A 15,922-nucleotide genomic window follows, 5' to 3' on the forward strand; every position below is an offset into this window, starting at 1 on the left:
ATGTTTAGGCTTTTTTATAGCCAAATTACACTATTATTTTTATCTATTTTCTACTATTCTTGCCTCTATTGCGTGTTTGGTTTCTGTCCTTGCAGGTGGTGGTTGATGGTGGCAGACCTCGAGCGATGAGACCGCTGACGAGGTGGAGGCAGCGACGCGCAAGCTAAATTAGGATTTCTGTTTCTGAAAATATATTTAGGCTATTGAGTGGATTAGGATTTTTTTTTATTTGGGCCATATTGTAAATGGACTGTTATTTTTTATTGAACTTTAATATTTTATTTTATTTATTATTATTTTATTTTGGCCCGGATTAAATTCACCCATTACAACAGAGAATAAGAAAAGAGAAAATAACACAATCACATACATTTATTGACGCCTAAATGAAGAAAGAAAGATTCATAAAATAAGAAATTAAATCCCCACCACTGGCATTATGCTAAAAAGCTATTGAGCATCAGGATACGCCTCGATGATGGAAACCAATGCAGGAGTGTTAATGAGTTTGTGGTGAGAAAAGCCTCCACCTTCCAAGATTTTTTTCCATTCTGCCTCTGTTCTCTCCTTACCATTGGCATTTGCAATCATTACGAGGTCCACCACAAATCCAATATCATCAAACACTCGACTTCCATCTTCTTTCAAAATTATTTCAACAAGTATCACTTTTCCATTCTCTCTTGGTATTGCTTTCTAACAATTCCTTAATATTTTTATGCATTCCTTGTCAGTCCAATCATGCAATATCCACTGCAAATAAAAAACATACAAAAAAATTAATATTACTTAAAATATATTGTTAACCATTCTAAATAGTGCTGAAACTTAATTACAATTTCATGGCATGACATGATATTAATCTTCTATTACTATTAAGTTGTTCCTGGTAAACAATAAAAACATATGAGTTGCAACCTAAAAGTAATTATCTTAACATTTTCTCCGTTATTTAATTTTTTTAATTAAAAATCACCAAGAAAAAAAAACCCTTATGGATATAGCATTATATTTTTCCCATCTTTATGGAACTTACACCTTCTGGCCTCCTGTCTTGACTGGTTACTTTTTTATTAAAGAAAATTATTTTCTTTATTTAAATCTTTCAAGTAATCGAAATTTATCCCTATAAATTTATAATCTCTCACTGTAAACTCATTAGATATACTTTCTTTATAACGTTTTAATGTAACTACACGAGTATCATTAAAGCTCCTAATTTTATTATTTTAATAGTATATATATTTTATAATTTTTAAAAATTAAATTAAAATTTTATCATTTTAGAGGGTTAAAGTATAATTTTATCTTTACTAATTTAAAATTTTAAAATTTAAAGGGCCTAAATAAAAAAAATTTATTTTAGGTGGATCAGGGTCACTACCAGCCCCCTAGCTACAACCCTAATGATAGGGTACGATGGAATTTTACTCCTGGATAAATTATTTTTTGTATATTAGATCAAAGAGTAAATTAGTCCTCTTTGTTAAACTTTTTATCTATTTGTACTGTTAAAAACTGACGTAGTTGACAAAATAACTAGATAGTGCCACGTTGTGTGCCATGTGTACGTGATTCTGTCATACAGTGACCAATTTTTAGCAATAAAAATGGATAAAATGTTTAACAAAATAACCAATTTGCTCTTTAATTTAATATACAATGACTAATTTACCTATTTTGTAAGTAGAGAGGAAAAAATATAATCTGACTCCTATTATAAGGATCTTTATGGTACTTTTTCCTAATTAAGATAGTCAATACAAATAGGTTTTTTCAGTCTGAAAAATTAATTGGTTTAAACATCAGTTTGAACCAAACATATCTATATCTATATTATAGTCAACATTCTCTCTAACAACCCTGTTTTTCCGTCAAGATTTTGTTTGTTATAGAGAGGTAGTTGTTATATACTTATAACATGTTATTATAAAAAGATAATTCTTGTAAACCTACAATAGAATTCATATAATGAATTTCTATCAAATAAAGAAAGTGAGAATTATATTAAAAAGGAAAGTGAGGATCAAATCAACAAAATTAAAAGATGTATAGCTAATGCATGCATTATTATTTTTACGCACCTTTTATTTTAGATTCTTCCACATGGTTAATTATGAAGTTTATCAATCAACAAGTTCAATTAATTAATATGAGCTATCAATTTAAATTAATTAATTTATCATGAGTTATTAAATTCACCTAATTTATTTATAAATTTATGATATTCCAAATTAATAATAAAATATTTAATTAATTAGGGAACTTAATAGTTTATTGGATTGATATATTTAATTCCACTCATTAAATATTATTTTCATTTAATAAAATATAACTAATAAATTTTTCATCTAAAATTTAAATGTTTTATTAAAATAATAATTTAATTAAGATTTTTTTAAATGAATTATAATCAATAAGCTTATTTACATGAAATAATTATAATTTTACTTAAAATTCTAGAAAATATGTTGTTATAAAAAACTAATTTAATAGAAAATGCTCTTCTAACTGTGATTGTTGCTGTTATACAGATTCAAATAAGATATAAAATCGATTTTGATAAAAACTAGAACATTATAGTAAATTGTTGTTACAGCGGTCAACTTCATGCCACTTATAACTTCTTCTTTTTTTTTTTTTGCAATTTATATACTATTTTAGACATTATTTTATTTTAAAATTTTGTATTTTAGAGTGCCGGAGTGTCATGTAATTTAAAATTCATATTTAATCAGGCTTTTTTATTAATTTTTATTTTAAAAATGTATTTAAATTAAAACATCGGTGTATGGTAACTCGCTACTAGTTTTGGTATTTATTTTTGAGTTGCTTAGGAAAAATATTAAAATGTTATTTTATTATTTTATTATAAATTATATATTTTGTAATATTCCTGTAAAATAATTATATTTTATTAATTATTTATTTATTTTAATTTTAATTTTAAACTATTTATTTAAAGTTGTTGATTTGCATGTTTATTTGTAAATCCATACTTAATCCACTATATTTCTCTATTTTTAAAATTATATTTTTAACAAATTATGGTCTAAGTTTAATTTCAATTATTATAAAAATCTTTTACTATTTTATGGTCTAAGTTTAATTTTATTCGTGTTGAGCGTAATATTCAAGTAAAGCCTTTTTAAAGGTACAAAGATAAAAAAAATTTATATAGTCTATAATACAAAAATTTCTATGGTATTTTTACTAGAATTGGACTACTTTGATTTTTATACCTTGAATAGTGTATTTTCACTCTCACAATTACAAGCGATAAAAATAATAATCGTGTTTTCACAGTTACAATATTTGTTAAAATTTTCTTGATGTTATACTCTATGAAAAATGAATTTAAATTCATGATTTAAGGAAGAACCTTCATAATGACTGCATCAGCATTTGGAATGGCGTCATGAAACATGTCACCACCAATATTGGAGACCCCATTGTATGTTCGTGCCGTTGAGACGACATGCGGCAAATTAGAGTTAACACCTTTGATGTGTGGATACGCTTTGACGATATCTGATATTAAGCCTCTAATCCCACCTCCGACATCAACCAATGATCCAATGGAGCTCAACCCTTGTTTGTAACTTGACAGGATTACACTAGTGATGAATTTGGATGTACAAGCCAGGCCATCATTAAAAGCTTGTTGAAATCAGAATTCCTTGATGCTAAATCCCATATCTCACACCCATGAGCTTTCTTGAATGCAATGCCACCTTCTTTCACGCATTGGCTGAAGTAGTGCCAAGGAGTCATCTGCAATGGATGGTTACTCAATAATACTATGGGCGCCATAGTTTGCTCCGAATCATGTAGAAGCCATCTCGATGAGTGAGTTAGGTCGTACAAGAGATCTCCACTGTCTGAAGGATGGTGGACAGTGATAACTTTAATTTAATTGTCAATAATATTTTAGCTTAATGACACACTACAGTAAATTAGGAATTTAGCGGCATTTTTAGTGGCGTTTGGACCAAAAACGCCGTAAAGGTTATTAGTGGCGCTAGCAGAAAAACGCCACAATAAATAAAGCAATAGCGGCTTTTATGAGAAAAATGTTGTAAAAGGTGAGCAATAGTAGTGTTTTGGGTCCAAACGCAGCAATAAGTTGAGCAATAGTGGCATTTTTTGTCCAAATTCAACGAATATGTATTATTTTTTGCAAAAGACATCGTTTTGTTAAGCTCGAAATGCCTTGATATTTTTCCCAAAATCAATTCCCCCATCCCCAAAATCCCTAAGTAATTTCCCCAGAACCCTTCCCCTTTTCCCCCAATTCATTTCCCCCAAATCAATTCCCCATCCCCAAAATTCCTAATTTTCACCTGACATCCCTATCTTTTTTTCCCCATTTTTCCCCCAAATCAATTCTCCCCTTCCCAAATATCCCCAAGATTTCCCAATTCCCATTACTCTTTTCCAACTTTTTCCCCCAAATCAGTTCCCCCTCCTCAAAATCCCTGACTCTTTTCCCCAACGTCTGTTGCATCGTCGTTAGCAACCCTCTGCTACACCTCCGTTAGCAACCCTCTGCTGCATCTCCATCGGCAGTCCTCTGCTGCTTTGCCTTGTGAGTTTCATTTTTTTCATTTTGTTTGATTGTTATTTTTTTTATTGTTAAGTGAGTAAAACTATATTTTGTTTGATTAGTACTCATCTTATCTATTTAAAAAACTTGTGCAAGAGTAAAATTAATATGGATGATTTTCTCTTGGTGAGTCGATGAGTACTATTGTTGATTTCGGTTGTTATTTTTTCTTTGTAAAAAAGGGAACTAAAATGCATTAATAAAATCAAAGTAGTGTTTGAAACATAATTCTCCTCTGTGTATTATCAACCAACAAGGGATTTAAAAAACTAGGAGAGATACTGCAAATACATTAAAAAGTTCTGAAAATAACCTATGTCCAAAAGAGACAAATATTGAAAATTGCTTCCTAATAATGAAAATGTAGTAGTACATTTGTTTCCTTCCCAAAAGAATGAAGCTAAAATGTATTAATTGTAACAACCCACTTTTAGTGAAATCAGAACAGTGGTTTCGAGACCACAAATTTGAGTCCATAAGAAAAATTATTTCAAATTTATTTTATGGTCTATCGTATGATAGAAATATCGTATAAAAATTTTGTTAAGAAAATTTTACCAATTACATGTATAATTTGATAAAGGACCAAATTGCATAAAATGCAAAACTTGAGTTCTAGTAGCTATAAGAATCAAATAGCTATGGAATTCAAAATTTGAGGTATTTATCTGAAAAATAGACCATTAAGAGGAGTTAGTAGATAAGCATGATAACTCATCCATGGAAAATTAATTAAAGAAAAGGACTAAATTGAAAAGTGAAATAATAAAAGATGATAAATGATTAAATAAAAAAATATCATCTAATTTCATCATCTTTCCCAAATTAAAAACATGGAAATCCTAACCATGGGATCCAAATCTCAAGCCAACTTATTTGGCTAAATTAGGTTTATTTTCTAGTCCCTTTTTTAGTGATTTTCATATATCCGAGATCGTAATATCTTAATCTAGCTATCTCAGGGATTAATTTGCAAAGCTATCAAAGTAATAATATTTTTCCATGGATGAGTATGCATGAATTATGAAATTTTTGGTAGAAAATGAAAGGTTGTTGATAGATAAACAACTTTTGTAAAGTGAATTTTGATGAAATTGTGATTTAGGGACTAAATTGTAAAAATGTAAAATTCACGAAAAAATTCTAAATTTTATGAAATACATGGGCTGCTATTGTGATATGTAAAAATCTTCTAGGCTTGGAATAAGGATTAAATTGCATGAATTTCATTTTCCTAGCCTAAGAATGAAATCAGAATTAATTAAAAGTATAAGGGTATATGGTAATTTTTCCTAAGATGTGAATTGGGTTGAATTGAGTATGAATTATATTAAATTGAGTTAAATTTAATCGTATAGATCCAGATAGATCAAATATGGAATTGGATCAAGGAAAGAAAAAAGTATCGGATAAGTAGATTACAATTTACGAACAGTTGTCAAGGTAAGTTCGTGTAACTAAATTGTATGTTTATATGTTTAAATTGAATGATATGTATGTGAAATGTATAATTTTCATGTATAAGTATTTATAACATATCCATATATATATCCGACAAGTATTAAGTCCCGTTTAAATAAAAGAAATTCGATGGATACAGGGTTCCCGTATTGGTTGTGGCCCTGCATGTGTTGCGAATACACCACAGGTCGAAAGAGCATCCCGTTATTATCCCTCTCGAGCTTCTCGTTAATAGCTCTTCGAAGCATCCCGATTGGTTGTGATTCTACATGTGTTGTAGAGACACACCACAGCTCTTATGAACGTCCCGATATAAGGCTCTTCATGAGCTTCCCGATTAAAGGCTCTTTGTGAGCTTCCTGATATTAGCTCTCCAGAGCTTCCCGATATAGCTTGCTTAAACTTCCTGATATATGGCTATCCGAAGTTTCCCGTTAATAGCTCTTCGGAGCTACCTGTTATTGGCTCGCATGAGCTTCACGACTATGGCTTTTATGAGCTTCCTATTATACAGCCCGGATAAGCTTCCTGTTATATGGCTCATATGAGCTTCCCATTATATAGCTCGAGAGAGGGCTTCCCGATTATGTGCTTAAATGAGCACTCCCGAATATGAATTGAAAAATTACAGATTCATACAATTCGTGTGTGTTACCGTGTATCCATTTATATTTCAATTGGTTCAACGAACAAAGTTTAAGGTGAATTGTGAATGAGATATTACCTATATACACCTGAAATCATGTGGAAATTTGATATTTGATGAGCTCATCCCTGATTCTTAATTTTCACATGAAATACATGACTAACAAGTTGATGAAGTTATGTGTTTCGGCTATTAGCCAAATTGCTTGGATGCATTTTATATGCTTACCTTAAATGTAAATGAATGGTAAGTTTATTAATGGTAAGTTTATTTCCTGTTATACGAACTTACTAAGCATTAAATGCTTACTCTATTTTATTTCTTTTGTTTTATAGTACTCGAAAGCTCGTAAATGTTGGAACTTGGTCGGAGCCACATCACACTATTCCTCGGACTTCTTGGCATATATAGCAAGTTAATTTTGGTTATAATGGCATGTATAGGTTAAATTGGCCAATGATGACATGTAAATGTTTGGTTGGACTAGACATTGGTATGGCTTGTGTTTAGTATATTTTGTTATGCATATTCATGGTCTTAGCATGTTTAATATGTGCGCTTGAAATGGTTAAATGATGGAAATCATATGGATGATTGGATTGAGCTAGCATAATTGGTAAAACATGCAAATAGGTGAATTGGATCAATTAGGTAAGTTTGAAATCATGAACACATGTAATGATATGTCATGTATAAAACTTGATTTTGGCTAGAGTTGAATGTTTTGTGTTGGCCCGGAAATGTGTTAAAATGTCATTGTAGGTGAAAGACAAATTGGGTGAGAAATGTGGCCTTATAAATGGCCTATTTTCATCTACACGGCAGAGACACGGGCATGTGTCTTAGCTGAATATGACACACGACTTATCCCATGGGCGTGTGAATTAGCCGTGTGTCCCCAGCATCTTAAAAATTCAAAAACAGAATGCTTAAGATTTTTCACATGGCCTGGCACACGGGCTTGTGACTTTGCCGTGTGACCCAAGTTAAAGAGCTACACGGGTACAAACACGGGCTGGGACACGACCGTGTGCCCCATTTCGAATGCCCACATGGTCTGGGACACGAGCGTGTCACATGTACACGGCCTAACCACACGAGTGTGTGTTCTCTTTACCTTGGAAAAGTTTTGAGATTTTGCGAAAAATTCTCTAAGCACCCGGTTTAGTCCTGACTTGTTTCTAATGTATGTTTTGGGCCTCGAGGGCTCATATAAGGGGCTTTATGAATACTTTCTGACATGAATGTTAAATAATATGAAATGTCTGTATTTGTTCTGTATATTTTGGTAATGCTCCGTAACCCTGTTCCGGCGACGGATATGGGTTAGAGGTGTTACATTAATAAAATTAAAGTACTATTTGAAACATAGTTGATTTTCTTGATTGTGTGATTGCACACTTTGAATTAAGTATACTGAGGGGTGAGTCACTGCATTAAGTCATTTCTAGTATTGTTTCTTTTTTCTTAAGTAGAGGCTCGAAAGCTTACTGTAGTACAAATCAACTGATTCCCCCCTCTGTGTAGGAATATAGTAGAATATGGTTATTTTTTATTAAACAACCCATATTTTTACCTTCTATCTTCACTACATGTTCTCTAGAGTACTGCAATGCTCACTTTTATATCAACTATCAATGTTTGTATGTGGTCTTGTAGGGCAGGTTCTAATAAATGCTCAACAAAAAAAAGCAAGGAAACGATCATGGATTTGGGGTTGATTTTATTTGTACTTGTAAATTTTTAAAATCCTTAATGTGTGCATTTGGAATGTATGAGGGTATATATAATGTCTTGTTTTGGTAAAATAGTGAAAAAAAATTGAGATTCATCAATTAGTTCATGTAGGACCTTTGGTCGCCCTGCAAATCAAACTTTGGATGTTCATTTTTAATTTATTATATATATGCCTGTTGATTGTTGGAAATGCCGAAAAAGTTGAAAGTAAAAATAACGCAAAGCTTGAAATTCTCTCAAGTATATGCGAATTGTTGTGTTCAGTAAATTGGGCTTATGAACTGAAGATGTTAATTACCTTATCTTTATTGTTTGCGGGTGTAATTTTGTCCATAACAATGTTATAGAAAAAGTTTTGTTATTGACTCAGAAAAGGGAAAAATACTTAGTAGTTGCTGTAGTTCACTTTGTTCGCACCATTCTCACTCGTCATGTAAGTTAATTCACCCGTAATTTTGCTATTTATACTCTTTTATTTTTCATTTATTTTATTACTTTCACAATTATGGAGTTTCTTCTTATTCTTCTTATAGCATCTCAAAAGTTTTGGGCATATTTTGCTCACCACAACACTAGTTGCTGGAATCGACTCTACCATCCAATTTATAATTTCTAAGAGGTATGTATATTTAATTTGCTAAATTTAAATTGCACATAATATCATTAAATTATTATCACTTGCTTCCTAGGGTTCAGCAATTATTGGGTTTTAGCTAGCTTCTTCAATTTCCCATTATGGTGTTAGATGAACACAAAGCGTCTCTGGGTTTCTTCGACCTTTTGCAATCATATATTCCTTCCATTTTGATGGTTTCTTTTTCATTTTTTTCTCTATAGAGGGAAGTTTTTCGACTTAAGATTAAATGTTGAGATTTGTTATAATTTTACTTGGAAAATTACACATCAATTTTTTTAACATAGTGAATGGTTATTAATATTGTTTGCATTCGCAATGTTGAATGCGGAGCCGATTTTTTTTATTTTCATGTTATAGAATGAAGTAAACAATTTGTATTACTCTTCTTCTTCCAATGTATATACATTAAACTTCCTAGAGTTGTAAACAATTTGTATTACTCTTCTTCCACCGTATATACATTAAACTTTCTAGAATTGTACATATATAGATGCATGAAAAAGAATAAAGGTAAAATTGTGAAAAACCATAGGCTTACTACTAGATAAAATATCTGATTTATTTGTAATTGCTATAAAGTTTTGGAGTCCTCCATCTAAATCACTGAGCTCCTTACTTTTTATCAAGTAATGCATTTGGATTTTGGAAAATAAAAAAAAATAAAAAAATAGAAACATCAGTAACTAATCAGTGCAAGTGACGATCATGGTTGTTATGAAACATAAGGCCTCGATATATATTCCCATTTTTTAAAGAAAAAAGCATGTGTGAATAAATTAATGCAATTAATGTAACAACCCAATTTAGACCCTATTCGAAACAGTGGTTTCGGGACCACAAATATGAGTCAAAAAAATATTTTAATATTATTTTCTGTGTTTATAATGTGCGAATTTATATGTGTAAAATTTTCATGTTTTAATTTTGTCGTTTGAGTTCCCGATTTAATAAAAGGGCTTAATCGCGTAAAATTAAAAATTTATGGTTTAATTTGTATGGACTGAATTGTTGTTGTCTTTATTGCATGAGGTACTTAAGTTGCAATATTACCATAGTTAAAGGTGATGGACGGTTGTGACCATATTTTATAATGGTTTCATATTAATTAATAAAGGTTAAAAATGTAAAATGTTAAATAATATGTATTATAATAAAACATAAAATTAAAAGCCATGCATTATCTTTATACTTTTGACTGAAATTTGAGAAAGAAAGAAAATAAATAAGCTTTAGGGTATTCGGCCTTTGTTGAAGCTTGATTAAGGTATGTAACTAGCTCGGTTTTTTATAATTTTTACGTTTTTGAGATCGTTGGAGTGTAATGTACAAAACCGATGCTTGAATTTCTGATTTTGATGAATATTTTGAGTTATGCCATTGATGAATAATTGAGCTTTGTGATGTTATATGATGAATTATGAAAGATGTGTTTTGGATTAATATGTTTTGTATTGGAATTTTTTATGATTTTGAGTAATTAGGGCTAAATTGCAAAAATAATAAATTGAGGGACTAAAATATGAAATAAATGAAATGTATCAACCTGTATGAGCATAAGGAAGATTCGGCCTAAGCATGGTGTGTGCAAATTTTGCATGTTTTGTGTTTTGTGCTATTTGGACTAAATTGTATAATGTGTATAATGTCAGGGGTAAAATGGTAATTTTCCCATTTATGTGTTTTTGGACTAAATTGAATGAATTTTTTTTTGAATGAGTTTAATTTGAATATGTTTAGATCAAGAACCAAAGAAATCAGATTTGGATCGGGGGAAAACCAAAGTTGTCGATTAGTCGTCCCGTTCCGATTATCGTTGTCCGAGGTAAGTTTATAAGCAAATAGATGTTATTTATTTGATTAAATATGAACTATATATGCTGAAATGAATAATGTAATAGTATATATGTGGAAGTCGAATATGTATAAGCTTGAAATCTATGTGTATGAGTTCGATTCGATTGAGTTACGACGTCTGAAAGCCCCATAAGAACCTTAGGAATAGCTAGGATACATATGTCATGACATAGGATTTTCGATATGTATTCATGTAAGACCACGTCTAGGACATTAGCATTGATATGCAATTACGTGTAAGACCATGTCTGGGACATCGACATCGTATTTAATTCGTGTAAGACCCTGTCTGTGACAGTGGCATCGAGATATGATTACATGTAAAACGACATCTGGGACGTTAGCATTGTACGATATGTGTGATTATCCGAGTATCCTATTCAATTCCAAATGGTTCAATGGGCAATGATAAGCTGTGATCAAATGTGTAAATCAAGCTAAGTGATCAGGTATGTGCTAGTTGATTACCTATTTGAAAATAAGGTAAGTTGGTTATTTGATATGTAATGCAAAATATATATGATGCTAATGTAAATATATGTGTAATTGTGAAGTATATTCGGTCACATGTTATGTATAAGTGTGTGATATTAAAGTTTGATTCATGAGTAATGCATACGAGTGTATAAATATTCGGTTATATATTGATAATATGACTTTGAAAGTGTATGATACTTTGATAATCGATATATGTATATTCGGCCAAGATAAAGTTCATCTATGAAAGTATATGTTGTATATGAAACCGTAAGCTTGAAATTAAATGGGATTATGTTATTATAAGTTGGTTTGGTTAAATTGAGTTGATTATGTCATTGAGTTATTTATTTGCTTATGACTTACTAAGCTATGAAAGCTTATTGTGTATGTATGTTTGCCTCTGTTTTATAAATTTTGGAGTCAAGTTACGAGCTCAGGGATCGTTAGCGAAGTTTATCACACTATCGACTGTTTCGGTATTTTTATAAAGTTGAACTTAAACCTATGGCATGTATAGACTAGCTTATGTTTATGTTTGCTTTTGGGTTATGTAAATATGAGCCATGCGAAAATGGCTTATTCATTATGTTAAGTTTGGTTTTGATATTTCAGCCATTAAATATTTATATGTGAATCATGGTTGATATATTTGCTAATGGTGATGAAGTTATGTCAAAGTATATGTGTATGGTATATTTGGTATGATGTGAAATTGTGGTTGGATATTCTTGTTAAGTGATATGCGTGATATATAAGTGGGATGTATTAGGTAAATGACTATGATTTGAAGTATTGGTAACCGGTTATGTGATGAAGTAAATATGGATAATGATTATAAGTTTTTGATCATTGGTTGTAAATGATGTGTATTTATATTCGGCTAATGATAGATAAATTAAATATGTATGCATATGACATGTTTGGTTATGGTTTGATATTTAAAGTGACAAGTTGACATTTGTATTTGGTTATGCAATGATAAATTTTAATTTAAGATTGAATGGCGGAATTGTTATAACTTTAATGGTTAATTTTGATAGCCGAATAGGTGAGCAAATGAATTGGTTGTGTATTTGTAATTTTGTCATGATGCTAGCATATAAATTTAGGTATGTTTTGATTTGGTGATTATGCTTAGAAGTGTTTCATAGATTGTTTGAATATATGATCGTTTGACATGTTATTTAGCTCGCAAATTAGGTGATATTATCATGTTTAAATTCGGCTTTAATATTTTATAGCATTAGACAAGTTTTTATTAGGTTATATGTATAAATACATATTTGTGATGTGTTTGATGTGAAATGCAAATTATGATTGACATATTGGTTTGGTTATATGAAATGTTACATACATGTAAAGTAATAGAGTAAAATGAAAATAGACATTGAATAAAGCATATGTATTTAGCATGTTTTAATATTCGGTTATTGCATTGGAAATTGACCATATGAATAGTAATTCATGCCATAAAATAACAAAATGGTTATATACGAATTTAATAAAATTATTTTATGCTTTTGTGTATTAATGATTCATTGTTAAACTGAAGTTACAAATGTATAACTTTGAATATGATCTGAGTGATTGTGTGAATGTATGAAAGTTGTATATTTTTTAGTAATGCCTCATAACCCCATTCTAGCGATGAAGACGAGTTAGCGTGTTACACGAAACATTACCAAAATTTACAGAACGTAAAACAGACATTTCATATAATTTATCAATCATATCAAAATCTATTCATAAACAATCATATTTTCCCTCTTATGAGCCCTCTAGGCCTAAAATATGCATTAGAAATAAGTCAGAACTAAACCAGGTACTCAGAGAACTTTTCACAAAATCTCAAAATTTTTCCTAAGTGCGAGGGACACACGGCCATGTGTCTCACACGATCAAGAGACATGCCCGTGTCTTAGGCCATGTGGGCATTCGAAGTAGGGTACACCGCCTTGTCCCATCCCGTGTCCGTGCCCGTGTAACTCACTGACTTGGGTCACACGGCCAAGCCACACGCTCGTGTGCTAGGCTATATGGATTGTTTTGAGCATTCTGTTTCTAAATTTTTAATATGTAGGGGACACACAGCCAGACCACACGCCAATTTGTTAGGCCGTATGTGACACACAGCTTAAACACATGCCTGTGTCTCTGCCCGTTTGGACAAAAATAAGCTATTTCCAACGCCACTTTTCTCACCAAAATTGTCTTTCACCTGCATCAACACTTTAACACATTCACAAGGCAATACCAATCACTCAAATCAAGCTAAAACCAAGTTTAATACATGTTATAACATCCCATATGTCTAAGTATTCAATTTCCCCTAATTGATCTAATTCACATACCTACATATCTTACCAATTATACTAACTCAAATCAATTAATTATGAACCTATATAATCTTCATCATAAAACCAATTCAAAGACTCATCAAACACATTATAACCATATATAAACACATCAAAATATGTCCATGACAAGTCATTCCAATGGCTAGTTACAACCAAACTTTTACATTGCCATCATTGGTCATGTTTAGCTTATACATGCCATAATAACTAAAATTAGTTTATCATATATACTGAAAAGTCTGAAGGATAGTGTGAATAATGGCTCCGACTAGCTTCTAACCTTCACGAGCTTCCGAGTACTATAAAATAGAGGAAAAAAATATAATAAGCATATAATGCTTAGTAAGTTCGTATAACATGGAAATTAACTTACTATTCATTTACATTTAAGTTAAGCATGCAAAATTCATCCAAAAAAATTTGGCAATTAGTCTAATCACATATAACTTCATCAAACATGTTAGTCATGTACTTCATGTAAATATTAAGAAACAAGGATGAGCTCATCATGTAACAATTTCCATGTATTTTTAGGTAAACACAGATAATGATTCATTCAGAACTTGTCTTAACTTATATTAGGACTTTTCCCATTAAACAATATGAAATGTCGATGGACATATGGGTAGTACATACGAGCACATAAACAGGAAGCTTTCTCTCAAGCTATATAACGGGAAGCTCATGTGAGCCATGTAACGGGAAGCTTATCTGGGCCGTATAACAGGAAGCTCATAAGAACCATAATCAAGAAGCTCATGAGAGCCAATAACATGTAGCTCCGAAGAGCCATTAATCGGGAAGCTTCAGATAGCCATATATCGGGAAGTTCCGAGGAGCCATATATCAGAACGTTCATAAGAGCTGTGGTGTGTCCACAACATATGCAGGATCACAACCAATCGAGATACTCCAAAGAGTTATTAACAGGAAGCTCACAAGAACCATATAACGGGAAGCTCAAGAGGGCCAAATATCAGGATGCTCGTGAGAGCTAATAACAGGACGCTCTTTCGAGCTGTGGTGTGTCTACAACATATGCAAGACCACAACCAATTTGAGAACCCTATATTCATTGAAATTTCATTAATTCAAACGGTACTTAACATTTATCAGGCATTGTCGGATATATGATCATTTCATATGTATGACAATTATACAATTCACATACACAACAACTCAAACTTACCTCAATAAGTGTTCGTGTTTTTGTAATCTACTAATCTGGCACTTTTTCTTTTCCTCAATCCAATTCCGTATTTGGTCTATCCGGATCTAATTGGGCAAAATAAGCTTGCTAGAGCTCAAACTCTCATGCCTAGGTTTTCCATGTTTTAATTTGGGAAAGATGATGACAAATGATGATATATTAGATTTTTATTATTTATCATCTTTAATTATTTCATCTTTCCAATTTCATTATTTTCTTTATTTTATTTTCCATTGATGAATTATCATACTTATCTACTAACTCTTTTTAATGGTCTTTTACCATATAAGGACATCCAATATTGAATTCTATAGTTATTTGATACTTATAGCTACTAGAACTTAACTTTTTCAATTTATGCAATTTGGTCCTTTTTATCAGATTAAACATGAAATCAATAAAATTTCTTAATGAAATTTTCATACGATATTCCTACCATACTATAAACCATAAAATAATATTAAAATAAATTTTCTTTCGGACTCGAATTTGTGGTCCCGAAACCACTGTTCCAATTTCACTGAAAACGAGTTGTTACAATGTGAATGAGGATAAAGGTGAGACATTCAAAAAAGAAGCTAATAAAGATTTTGCGATACTTTCCACTAATACCAAGGCTTCAAAGGCTTTTCATGTCATCAAAGACAGCTGAGTCTATGAGGTAGCATCATGATCAATGAACCAATGATGGATTATTAAGGCGTCCTATGGATTTCTTAGCTTGGAAATTATTTGACAGTAAATTTCCAAGCTTTACAAGTGATCCTCGGAATGTGAGGCTTGGCCTAGTATCTGATGGATTTAATCCTTTTAAAATTATGAGTACTTTGTACAGTACTTAGATTGTAGTGCTTGTTCCTTACAATTTGCCTCCGTGGATTTGCGTGAAACAATCTTCTTTTATCTTATCTATGATTATCCCTGGAGAGAAAGG

The 15,922-nt window shown here is 31.2% G+C and overlaps 1 pseudogene; it reads right to left on the reverse strand.

The window, feature by feature from the left end:
- Positions 1-450: 450 nt before the first annotated feature.
- LOC108475033 ((R,S)-reticuline 7-O-methyltransferase-like) lies at positions 451-4,599 on the reverse strand (annotated as a pseudogene).
- Between the last annotated feature and the right edge of the window lie 11,323 nt (positions 4,600-15,922).

This window comes from Gossypium arboreum, chromosome 3 (genome assembly GCF_025698485.1).
Source record: "Gossypium arboreum isolate Shixiya-1 chromosome 3, ASM2569848v2, whole genome shotgun sequence".
In the NCBI taxonomy this organism is placed as follows: Eukaryota; Viridiplantae; Streptophyta; class Magnoliopsida; order Malvales; family Malvaceae; genus Gossypium; species Gossypium arboreum.